Source organism: Ambystoma mexicanum, chromosome 1p (assembly GCF_040938575.1).
Source record: "Ambystoma mexicanum isolate Mex_15411 chromosome 1p, UKY_AmexF1_1, whole genome shotgun sequence".
NCBI lineage: Eukaryota > Metazoa > Chordata > Amphibia > Caudata > Ambystomatidae > Ambystoma > Ambystoma mexicanum.
The window spans coordinates 151,028,630-151,040,785 of NC_090921.1; positions in this window are offsets into that span (position 1 = coordinate 151,028,630).

The following is a 12,156-nucleotide window of genomic DNA, read 5'->3' on the forward strand; positions in this document are numbered from 1 at the left end:
CTGTCAGGCCGACTCTAGACTCCACCTCCGTCACCCGGGTATCAGTCATCTCCATCCGGGCTTTGATAGAGCTGATTGTCCCGCTCATATCGTCAAGCTTTGTGTGAAGTGTAGTAAAGCCCCCTACCCCCCACATGTACTCCCAACATCTTTTGGAGTTCTGTATGTTCAGTAGACACTGCAGGGGGGGCTTTGGCTTCCGGCTGGGCCTCACTCTGCTTTGGTGTTGACTTAGTGAACATATTAATAGAGCTTTGTTTCCTGATGCCCCCCTTAGTCATGACCGCACCGACACGGATATATATGAGACTGCGGTAGGGCACTGTGATGGGGGGGCATAGCTGGTAAGGTGAAATCCTGAGGTGATGAGACCTCCATATTCAAAGTGAGATCTCTAGCCAGTAGGACAAAGCAGTTTGATGGACCAGGGATTCAAGCACACCAGGAGAGCTGCAGGGGAATCAAGTAAGGTATGGCAGTGTAAAGCTCACCCGGTGGTGAGGGCCCACAGAGTAACCGATCCAGGGGCCCAGAGAAGTAAGAGGAAGGGCTGTCGCTTTGTTTACAAATCTTGTGGTTGGGGCAGAATCCAGTCGTTCCACCACACTTAATGGACACCAACCCGCCAACCGCCGAGCAATGCAGATGAATGTCATCTTTATGTTGGCAACCTGCACTCTGCGTCCTATGAACTCTGCTCGTGTCTGATATTGGAACGATTGCAGTCAGGGCTAGAGCTAATTGTTTCGAGGGGATTGGGTCCTCCGATGTATTCCATATCTATGACAGGTAATGTCTGCAGCTGTGCTGCTTCGGAAAATCTTCGGTGTCAGTGTCCTGCGTCGATGCACCGTCCCCGAGGACCTCCTCCGACGGCCGACGTCACCCGATGTGATAAATAGGACGCACGACGCCCATAGCATCAGTTCCGTTTTTTCCGCGAACGTGTTCGCTTCGTGAATCTCGGTACGCCTCGACTCTTTGGAGTTTGCTGTTTTCTTCTCGGTTCGTTGAACCTGTTCGGTTTTTTGTGAAGACCTGTTTGTGGCGATGTCTACTTCGTCTTCAACCCCGCCTCCGGGCTTCAAGAAATGCGGGGACTGTGGGTCCAAGATATCGGTCACGGACTCGCACAACACCTGCCTCTGGTGCCTCGGGGAGGCCCACGATACGGACGACTGTGTCAACTGCCAGTCGCTCACGGCCAAGGCCTTGCGGGAACGCAAGAAGAAGCTGTCGGTAGGTCGGGTGTCTAAGCCCCGGAAGTCCAGTGGGTCTTCTTCCAGGAGTCGGTCTCGCCACTCCTCCGCCTCTTCGAGGCATTCCCGGAACCGCCGGCATCGGTCGCCTTCCCCGTCCTCTTCTGAGGACTCGCCCATCGGCGGGTCGCTTATCCCACCATGCAAGCGACACCAGAGGAATGGGCTTCCTTCGGGAAGCAGATGCTAGCGATTCTTGAATCGCAGGGCACCGGTCCACCCGTGCCTCTGAGTGGGGTCGGTCGGCACCGGTCGAGAGACGCCGCTCGTACGCCTTCGGGCTTGGGTGGTCGGCTCGGACAAGGGTAGCCGTTCTCGCCATGCCCGTTCCAGGTCCCGGTCCTCGACGCGCTCGAGACCGTGTGATCCTGTGCCGTCTTCAAAGAAGACGTCGACGCCTGTGGCGCCGAGGTCGTCGAGAGACACGCTCGGAGCTCCGGCTTCGAGGCCTGTGTCGACGTCATTGATGCTGGCGGCGCTGCAGCTGACGTCAACGACGATTCGCTCGACGCTGATTCTCTCGATGCTGGCGCCGACTCGTTCGGCGCCCTCAACGCCTTTTGAGGCGGTGGTGTCGGAGGGTCCCCGTGGCACAGGGTTAGCCCCTAGAAAGGCTCTGGCTAAGGTCAGGCACAGCTTTGGTCCACAGATGTCTTCCTCTCACCGCCTGGAGTACATTTCAGAGGGTGATGAAGGCTTGGTTTGGTAGCCAGTTTGATGACCTGAGGCAGTCATGCATGATGCCAGTGGACTGGACACCTCTCCGGAGGTGGAGTTTTGTAGGCCGGAGCCTGGCACTCATGCCGATTCTTCATATCGGCGCCTTATGTCTCGGGTCACCGAGTACTTGGGTTGGTCGGCTCCCCCAGGGGAGTTCGTTCAGGATGATCTCACGGACATCCTTGATCTTGGTCCCCCCACTGACCTGGTATTGCCGTTTCATATGGCTCTGCAGAGAAGGGTAGCAGCGGCTTGGACTGCTCAGGAGAGTCTCCCGGCAGTGGGCAAGTCTTTGTCGTGAAAATACCGTCCAGCCAGTAGCGACCCCTGCTACTTGTCTAGGCACCCCACCCCGGAGAGTTTGGTGGTCCAGGCGGCTACGGCCCCGACAAAGCAGGCGTCGTATCCTACCATTCCTCCGGATAGGGACGACAAACGTTTTGACGGCTGGGCGAAGAAAGTGTTTTTTCAGGAGGTATGGCGCTTCAGGCGGCCAACTCCATATGTGCCTTGTCTCGTTTCACACACACTCTGTGGAACTGTGTTGCATTAGCGGCTGAACATATTCCCGAAGGGGCGAACGGGATGGTTTCCTTGCTATGGTTCAGGATGGCAAGGATGCCATGTGTGAGGCTGTTCAGTCGGGTTTGGACATTGCAGATTGTGTCAGCTGGTCCATGGCGGCGAGCACCGTAATACGCAGGTTTGCGTGGTTGCGGAAGTCTGGGTTTCGCTCCTGATGTGCAGTCCTGGCTCCTCAACATGCCCTTTGACGGTGAACATCTTTTTGGCAGCAAGGCTGACGAGAGCCTTGAGAGGTTGCAGACCTCCAAAGCTGCAGCGAAGTCGTACGCTGCAGTTCGACAACCTCTGCCTTTTCGTCCTAGGGTACAGCAATGGAGGGGAGGTTCCTTTCGCTATTACTCGTCCTTCAGTAAAGCGAGAGGAGCTCGCAGTCAGAGGCCACCGTAAGAGTTCCAGAGGTGGAAACAAGGGCACTCGAGGTGCCAAGACCGCACGGGCAGTTGCCTCTTTGCCGTCAGGCAACGCTGCAGCCGCTACCACTCAGTCATGAGGCCAGGTCCCATGGTTCGCCGGTTGGGGGAAGGCTGGCGCAGCATCTTGTAGAGTGGCGAGCCATTACTTCAGATGTGTGGGTTCTGGAGATCATAAACCACGGCTACTGTCTTCCCTTTCGGCAGAGGCCTCACGACAATCCACCTGGCAACCTCTCTTTGAAGAGACTGGATCCGCTCCTTGCGCAGGAAATTCAAGCCCTGCTGGAGAAAGGCGCCATAGAACTGGTGCCTGTAGTGGAAAGGAACAAGGGATGGTATTCCCCTTATTTTTTGATTTCGAAGAAAGACAGGGGATTGAGACCCATCATGGACTGGCGCGGTTTGAACAAACTCCTCAGGAAGGACAAGTTCAAGATGGTTACTCTCTCTCAAGTCCTCCAGGCTCTTTAACTTCAGGACTGGTTGGTGTCTCTCGACCTCAAGGACGCTTACGTCCATGTGCCGATCCATCCCAAGCACAAGAAGTACCTGAGGTTCGCGGTTGGCGACTCGCACTTTCAGTTTCGGGTCCGCCGTTCGCATCTCAGGAAAGGGGGATTCACGTCTACCCCCTACCTGGATGATTGGTTGATCAGGAGGAGCTCTCCCGAGCAAGTCCTGGATCATCTGTCCGTCACCTGCCACTCCCTTCACAAGCTGGGCTTCTCCCTCAATTTAAAGAAGTCCCATTTGACACCAACGCAGCGGCTCTTGTACATCGGAGCAGTGCTCGACACATCCCTGGAGCAGTGTTTTCCTCCCCAGGTGAGGGCTCTTCACATTCAGCAGATGGTGCACAAGTTTCAACTTGCCCAGAATCTCCCAGCGTCTGAGTTCTTGAGACTGCTTGGCCTCATGGCATCCTGCATTCTTCTGGTGCCAGAGGCTCGTCTGCGGATGAGATCTTTGCAGTGGGCACTGAAGCTCCAGTGGTCTCAGTCCTCCGGCAGGCTGTCGGACCCTGTACAGGTGCCGCCCTCGGTCGCCCAGGACCTTCTGTGGTGGGCCGTCGAAGGCAATCTGATGAAGGGGGCCCCATTTTGGCTGCCCTAGCCGGAGGTGACGATCGTGACGGACGCATCCCTCACGGGATGGGGAGCTCATGCCAACAAGTTGACAGTCAGCGGTCGTTGGTCTCCGTCGGAGTCCAGACTCCAAATCAATCTGTTGGAGCTGAGGGCCGTCAGGCTTGCCCTGAAGGCTTTTATGCCGACTGTGTGAGGAAAGAGTGTCCTGATTCTAACGGACAACACGGTGGCCATGCACTACCTCAACAAAAAGGGGGGGCAGGGTCACTTCCTCTGTGCAGGGAGGCAATGCAGCTCGAGTTCTGGGCCATCCAGCAGGAAGTTTCGATCTCAGCTGTTCATCTGGCCGGAGACGACAACGAGACGGCGAACGCTCTGAGCAGGCAGAGCACGATCTCTCACGAGTGGGAGCTGGCTCAGGAGATTCTCCTGGAGATCTTTGCCCTTTGGGGGACCCCTCAAGTGGATCTCTTCGCCTCCAGTGTCAACCGGAAGTGCGAAAGGTTCTGCTCGCGGGAATTTCCTCCAAAAGGAGCCTTAGGAGACACGTTCATGGTGGAGTGGTCATTCCCACTGCTGTACGCGTTTCCTCCAGTCCCCGTCATCCCGCAAGTACTGCGGAGGTTACGGAGGTTCGGTTCCCGGATGATCCTCATTGCTCCGGCGTGGGCCCGGAGGACGTGGTACCCGGACCTTCTTGACTTGTCCATCTGCCCTCCACGTCGTCTTCGCTACCGAGACGATCTGCTCTCACGGGGGTGGGGGGTCAGGTTCACCATCCAAAGGTCAGATCCCTCAACCTTCACGCTTGGCTTCTGAAAGGTTGAGGTATAAGGATTGGGACCTCCCTGAAGATGTGATGGAGGTGTTGCTCTCGGCCAGGCGGCCGGCAACACAGTCTCTGTACCGTTGCCGTTGGAGAAAGTCTGCGACTGGTGCAGAGTTAAGAATGTGGATCCTTTGGAATGTGACATTCCCATGGTTCTGTTTTTTTTGCTTTCCTTGGCCCACAGGGGCTTGCAAGTGGGGACCATTAAAGGTTACCTGGCGGCGCTGTCCATATTTAAGCGCTCGTCTGAAGAATGTTCCTATTTTAAGATTCCTTTTATTTCTCAGTTTTTGAACGGGCTCACTAATGTGTTCCCTCCACCACCATTTCTGGTGCCCGGTTGGGATTTGAACATTGTTCTTAAGTTTATTATGGGTGTTCCGTTTGAGCCTTTGCATTCTTGCCCTTTGAGACTGTTAACTCTGAAAACTGTGTTTTTGGTTGCGGTTACTTCCGCTCGCAGAGTGAGTGAGTTACAGGCACTTTCAGTTAAGCCACCCTTCATTGTGTTTCATAAGGACAGGGTTGTCCTTAGAGTTCGTCCTTCTTTTCTTCCGAAGGTGGTTTCGGAATTTCATTTGAGCCAGAAGGTTGTTCTTCCAGCATTCTATACTCCTCCACCTTCTGGTAAGGAAGAGGAGAGGCTCCATAGGCTTGATCCTAGGAGAGCGTTGAGCTTTTATATTTTGCGCATGTCACGGGTCAGAGTGGACGATCAACTTTTCATTGGTTACGCTGGAAAGCGTTTGGGACAAGCTGTGACGAACAGACTTTGTCTCGTTGGATTATTTTAGCTATCTCCGAGTGTTACCGCTTGGCGGGTAAGGACCCTTTGGCTGGCTTGCGGGTCCATTCTACCAGGGGAGTGGCTGCGTCTACTGCCCTGCAGAGGGGTGTTCCTATTCGTCACATCTGTGATGCAGCCACCTGGGCTTCAGTACATACTTTTGTACGGCACTACTCGCTTGATTCCATCCGAGGGCAGGATCTGGCCTTTGGCAAGGCAGTCCTTTATTCCGCAATTTGATTGGGCATGCTAAATTTGTGTTCTAAATTCTTTTCCCACCTCCTTGCTTGGTACTGCCTTGGGAGTCTGTCATAGATATGGAATACGTCGGAGGACCCAATCGAAGAACAAGTTACTTTCTTACCTGTTAACGTTCTTTCGATGGGATGGTCCGACGACGTATTACATATCGCTCCCTCCCTTCCCCGCTGCAGAATTTCTTTTGCGATTGCAGCTTGCGTTCCGCAAGGCCTTGTGTGTCTGACTGGCAGAAAACTGGTGGCACAAGTTCTGGGGGAAAAAACTACAACTGAGGCTATGGGCGTCGTGCGTCCTACTTATCACATGCGGTGACGTCGGCCGTCAGAGGAGGTCCTCGGGGACGGCACATCGACATCATCGACGCAGGACGCAGACGCCGAAGATTTTCCGAAGCAGCACAGCTGTGGACATTACCTGTCATAGATATGGAATACGTCGTCGGACCATCCCATCGAAAGAACGTTACCAGGTAAGAAAATAACTTGTTCTTCTTCTTGCAGAGTAACACCCTTCACCATCAGACCGGATTATGTCATACGGGTGTGATCCAGTGGAGTCTGCCACTATATCAGCGTTTTAGGGGCCCAGTGGCCGTCAATCCGTGGAGCACAGTAGGCATACAGGTCAGGTGGTCTAGCTGGCTGTTTTTATGAAGAGAGGAGTTGCTAGCCAGTTGCATATGTGTACGATAGATGTGGCGTTGTTGCCCCCACGGCCCACGCCAAGTAGTCTCACCACATTCCCACAGCGGTGTCTTGATTGCCTTACCCTGTATGGGACAGGATGGATTGTACTCTCCTGTGTAGTCGGGACAATTCTCTGTATTTTCAGACACTAATACACATTTCTCTACCTCTCTGTCCGGGTAAACTATAAATGGCAGCGTCTCCCAAACTGCAGGCTAAGGGTGCGTTCCAGGTAGGCCGGGTGGTAATTAGCCCAGTGAGTAATAGTGTATGGAGGATCCTGCAGGGGAAATGTCTCCCACGTTGAGGAGAGCGATATGGCCAGTAGAGTCCAGGTACCATTCACGCACCACTTCTACCTGCAGCGTCTCTCCTGCCTCACTTCGTGGGGGCAGGGTAGGCTGCAGCTATCTGTGGACAGAAGTCTTCACTCTGCGTACTCGGTGGAACCCACAAGTTCACTCACTTCCCTCATCCCGGTCTGCATATATTTTAACAGTCTGCACAGCATATGCAGGATAGAACCCACGTGGGACTGTTGTTTATCTGCTCAGCTTACACTGGTATGCGACCGGGCTGCTTCAATGCCCTTCTGGGATCAGGAAAGTCCCCACTTCTTGCGGGTCAGGTGTAAAATTGTAGTAGTGAGGAGTGCCCAGCCCAGGGTGTGAAATCTCTGTTATCCCCACGAGGGCTGTAGGGTTGAAAGCAGACCCCCTATGGCAGCAGCCGCTTTTGGCTATGGCCGCACCACGCCAGGAGTAAGGACGTGTGGGACTGGATACCTGCTGCCAGGATCGGGTGGAAGCCTTCAGCTCACAGCGGCTGTCGTCCGTTGCTGAAGTACTGCAGCAAGCCGCCCGCCTGTCTTTCACAGCAGGGCGACCATGGCTGTATCGATATGCGCCTTCTATGCTGTCCATGATCTCACCCTTGTTGTCAGTAGGGTCCGCCACGTCAGTCATGCAGCTAGGTCAGGCTAGCCCGTCCCAAACACTGCAGTCCTCCATCCATGCGCTGAAGGTCTTACGTTTGTGAGCGACATGGGCTGCCTCGCAGATGGTAACGGTGCTCAAGTCACTGAAGGACGGGGGACTGCTCACTGCACAGAGCTCCCCAGTCTCACTGGTGCCGGCTCTGCAAAAAAAGGGGATATCAAAAGAGGGTATATCCCACTTCATCGCAGTAGTTCGTTGGTAGCTCCTCCCCCACCGCGGCCTCAGGAGCCTCGCTCTCTCTCCCGTAGGGATGCTGCACTGCTCGGATGCTGGAGGTGGATCACGCTCCAAGTCTCAGCCAGTGTGCTCAAAGTGTAGATTTCTCAGCCTTTATGCAACAAGAGTGTTCGGGAATGAGACAGCCTCTGCTACAAGCCTTTAGACGACAATATTTCTTCTTTTCGAGTTGTAAAGTGGCACCGATGAAGATTTTTAATTAATTAGGATATAGCCCAGGGCGGAGCTTCGCAGTCAGGCAGCCATTTCTTAGCTGCGCAACAGCACCCCCTGACCCCAAGAATGTTTGTCTCATTGGTAGGTGAGGGCGCAGGGCCAAGGGAGGCAGGCCAGTCAGAAGTGGGAAAGCGATCTCTGCCTTACTAACATTCAGGCATATATCGTTGGCAGCACACCAAGCCTGTATTGCGGATAGAGATTCAGGAATGAGCGAAGAGGAGGAAGAGGCCCGAGGGTAGCCTGAAAGAGAGCTGCGTGTCATCGGCATAACACTGAAAGTTAGAGGTAAAGGTAGAGATCCTGTGGACCAAAGGGGCCATGTAGGTATTGAAGATCCAGGGGGAAAGGTTAGGACCCTGGTGGACACCAAAAGTGGCGAGAGTGGTAGAGGAGAGGAAGGGCCCGAGTTCCACCTGGGAGGACCGATCAGAGAGAAAGGAGGCGAGCCACGGCAGTGCCTGATCTGTGATTGTCAGGGTATCACAGAGACGGGTGATCAGAATGTTGTGGTTTACCGCATCGAAAGCAGAAGAGAGGTCGAGAAGAATGAGGACAGAGGGAGAGTTGGAGTCAAGATTTGAGAACAGGTCTTCACAGGCGTTCAGAAGAGCAGCTTCAGTGCCTCTGTATGCTCTAAAGCCAGACTGATGGTCATGGAGACAACCAACAGTTTCAGTATGGCGGGTAAGTTGAGTGATAGCCAGCTTCTCCAGGAATTTTCCCAGGAAAGGGGAAACGGAGATCGGGCGATAGTTTGCCAGAATGGATGGGTCTGCAGAGGGTTTTATGAGCCGAGGGTACACAAGAGAGTGCTTGAGAGGAGAGGGGAAAACTCCAGTGGCGAAAGAGAGGTTGCGGAGGTCGGCCAAGGCTGGTGTGAGAGTGTCAATATTGTCCATGATGGTTTTGGAGGGGCAGGGGTCCACCTGTTTGGAGGAGGCTTTCATAGACCGGACTTGTCTGGAGACCTCATCAGGTGTGACAGGGGAGAGGGAGGAGAGAAGAGCGGGTGGGGTGGGGCGGCTGAAGGGGGCCCAAGAGATGTTGGTGCAGGGGGGAGCAGAAGAGAGGGCCTGGGTAGGTGTAGTAGACGATGCGACTGCCAGTTCCTTGCAGAATTTGAAGAGATGGCCATGTTATTAGATTCCGCAGAGATGTGGGGTTGAATGTAGATACTTTTCTTGGAGAAGATGCAGAGTCTATATTGCCTTTGAAGAAGGTGGCAGGCCAGTTTGTCAGAGGGTGCATCTGAAGATCCCCATTTCCGTTCCACTGCTCTGTACTTGCGTTTAAGGGCAGACAGATCGGAGTTGTACCAAGAGTTGCACTTTTTGGCAGGCTTCAGTCGGACCCTCATGACAGGGGCAAGAATGACAAGAGTGTTGGAGATTGGAGATGGAACGATAAAAGTTTGAGAGGGCTGTATCAGGGAGGGAGTCGGCCGCAGGAGTATGCAGCCTTGTTTAAGGCCTCTGAATATGGGAATGGGGGCCGAATGTTTACCATCTAGTGTCAAACATATTTGCATCGTTGTCAGTATGCAGTTGTAAAATCAGCGCTTGAATATTGGTAGGGCATGCAGTGATGGTTAACTTGGTTCTTAGCAAGTCTCTGGAGACAGAGTTGAAAGCGGGCTTCAAATCAATGAAGGCCATATAGACAGGTTGTTTTTGTCTGTTGTTCATGCATTTTTATTGCATTGATGGTTTGCAAATAGATCGCTGTGCCCAATCCTGGGACAAAACCCGTTTGAAATGGATCATGTCGATTTTGAGTAGACATCCAACAATTGAAGTCTCTTAGGATTAAACGGGCAAACTATTTGCCTGGAGCATCAAGTAAAGCGATGGGATGATAGTTCTCAGGCGTTTGGCGATCAACTTTTTAAAAAATGTTTCCAATGATTGACTTTCGCCATAAAGGTGGAATCCGTTGGCGCTTTACAACATGGGGAAAAATGGTGTGGAGAACTGTGGTCCAACCTTCAGGATGCAATTTAAGCATGGCGTTACTAAGCCCGTCAGGCCCTAGTGCTCTAGAAGAACTTAACTTTGAGATGTAAAAAATGATGTCTTCTAGAATAAATGCAAGGGTGATATCACTGGAAGGTGTTTGCACTAAGTGTTGGCCGCGTTAATTTGCATAGGAGTTTGAGTGATGTGATTAGCCCGATTAAGTAGCCAGATTAAGGCTGAATTTTTGGGGGCTAAGGCCTGCAGCATCTGTTGGGAATCTTTCTGCATAACTAAAGCTTTGCGTGACCTGATCCAGTGTTTATACTGAGTGTTGAGTTGCCTCAATCTTAAGGATCTAGTCGCTGGTGGCAAGTTTGAAAGCTTTCCTTTTGTGTAGCTCGAGATCATATGCATGTTTGTGTTTATGAATGCACTTAGAGGCAGAATATGGTTATAGTTTGATCATTTGCAAGATCGCATTGTAAAGGCCATCAGAATATATGAGCTCCGGATGTAATATGTCTTCTGCATTCTCAATTTGCGCATTTAAATCTCTTAGTGAATTTGAAGTCTATCTAAATCGATTTCTGCCACCAGACACAGCAGGTACAGGGCTATAAAATTGCAGCTGGGGTAGAGCAGAGGGAAGCGACCAGGTCCTGGTTAGGGATAGGAGCTCTTGATTGCTATATTTCTGGGGCTTCACTTGAAAGTCTTTAATGACTGCAAATAAGTCAGTCTGTGTAGATCTAATCAATGGTTGCTTTTTGATTGTCTTTTTTCCAAGTGTTTTGAGATGGGAGGTCAACAGAAATTGCACCATTGAGCATGATTAGTTATGTATCATCCATCAATGAGGACCAGCGATGTACAAGGGCTGCATCTTGAGGAGAGCCTTTGGACTGAATGTATGTTAATGTTGCCAGCTAGAATTGTATGATCTACTGAGCAATCATTGAACATCAGATCCAATACATGTTCTAGAACTTGCAAGAATGCATCTGCCCTTATACTGACATGATTCCAGTATATATTGATTAAGGCTAAAACTTTGGAATGAATCTTGATACCTACTAATTGGGTGAACATGTTTGGAAAAGCCCACGGTTCAAGTTGAAGACCTGAGGCAGTTTTCACTGCTACAAGACCAGCCAAAGGCCTTGCCTCTGGATGAAGCTTTGGCTGAAAGTAATGCAAGGCTATAATTATCCTAAATGGATGATTCAGTTAGCCAAATTTCTTGTAGGGTAATGATGTCATAGTGGTTAGCTGTTTGAGGCGGTAGTCAAGTGATGCTTAAAGCCCCTGGTATACCAGCTGGCAAAGTTGTAGGCATAGAGATTGTCAGCCTTGGGTTGTTAATTCAGGTTTGCATAACGCAGGTGTGAAGAGTAGTTTGAGGTGGATTCTACCTGGCGGAAAGTCTCAAAGGCTCCTTGAGTACAAGTTATTTTTAAAGGTAGAGGAAGTGAGTTTTTATTTGTCAGCCTGGCACTCTTCGGAAGGTTCAGATGCTAAAGATTTATTTAATGAGGGTTGTTGAGTAAGAAGAATGCCCAGTCGGGACAGTGAAGCTCTAACTTGCCATATGGTATTAAGTACTATGCTCGACTGTATCCAAAGTCTTGCAGTCGACAGATCATTTGCATGCAGGAACTCTACCTGCGCTATGTCAGAGGAGCAAAGATCTTCCAAAAGTGGAATATCACTGAAGATGTTTAGGATACTGGTAGGGAAAGAGTCCCCTCTGCATTGAAGAATTAAATGATAACCGACGAGATATGTATGGTGTCCTTATGCTTGAGCACAGGTTTGTGCAGGAATCTCTGCGTTTGGACAGGGGTGCAGGGGCATTGTTGCTTGTTGGTAAGGCTTGGGGCCACATCACAGATTCAACTGGAGATAACAAGGCTTGTGAGTTATTTGCTACAGTATACTTCTGCATTGTTTTTTTGGAGTTCCATGTATATGCAGTTATTATTTTGTCTGGTCTGTGGCAAAGTGCTGAATAAGGCAATTGTCTTGGCAATTTCAGAGCGCCTTTGTTCTAGAGTTAAGAAATCGTTATTGCAAAGAGGCGGCGGCTCATGAGCAGGTTCAATGGAAACAAAAGAAAGAG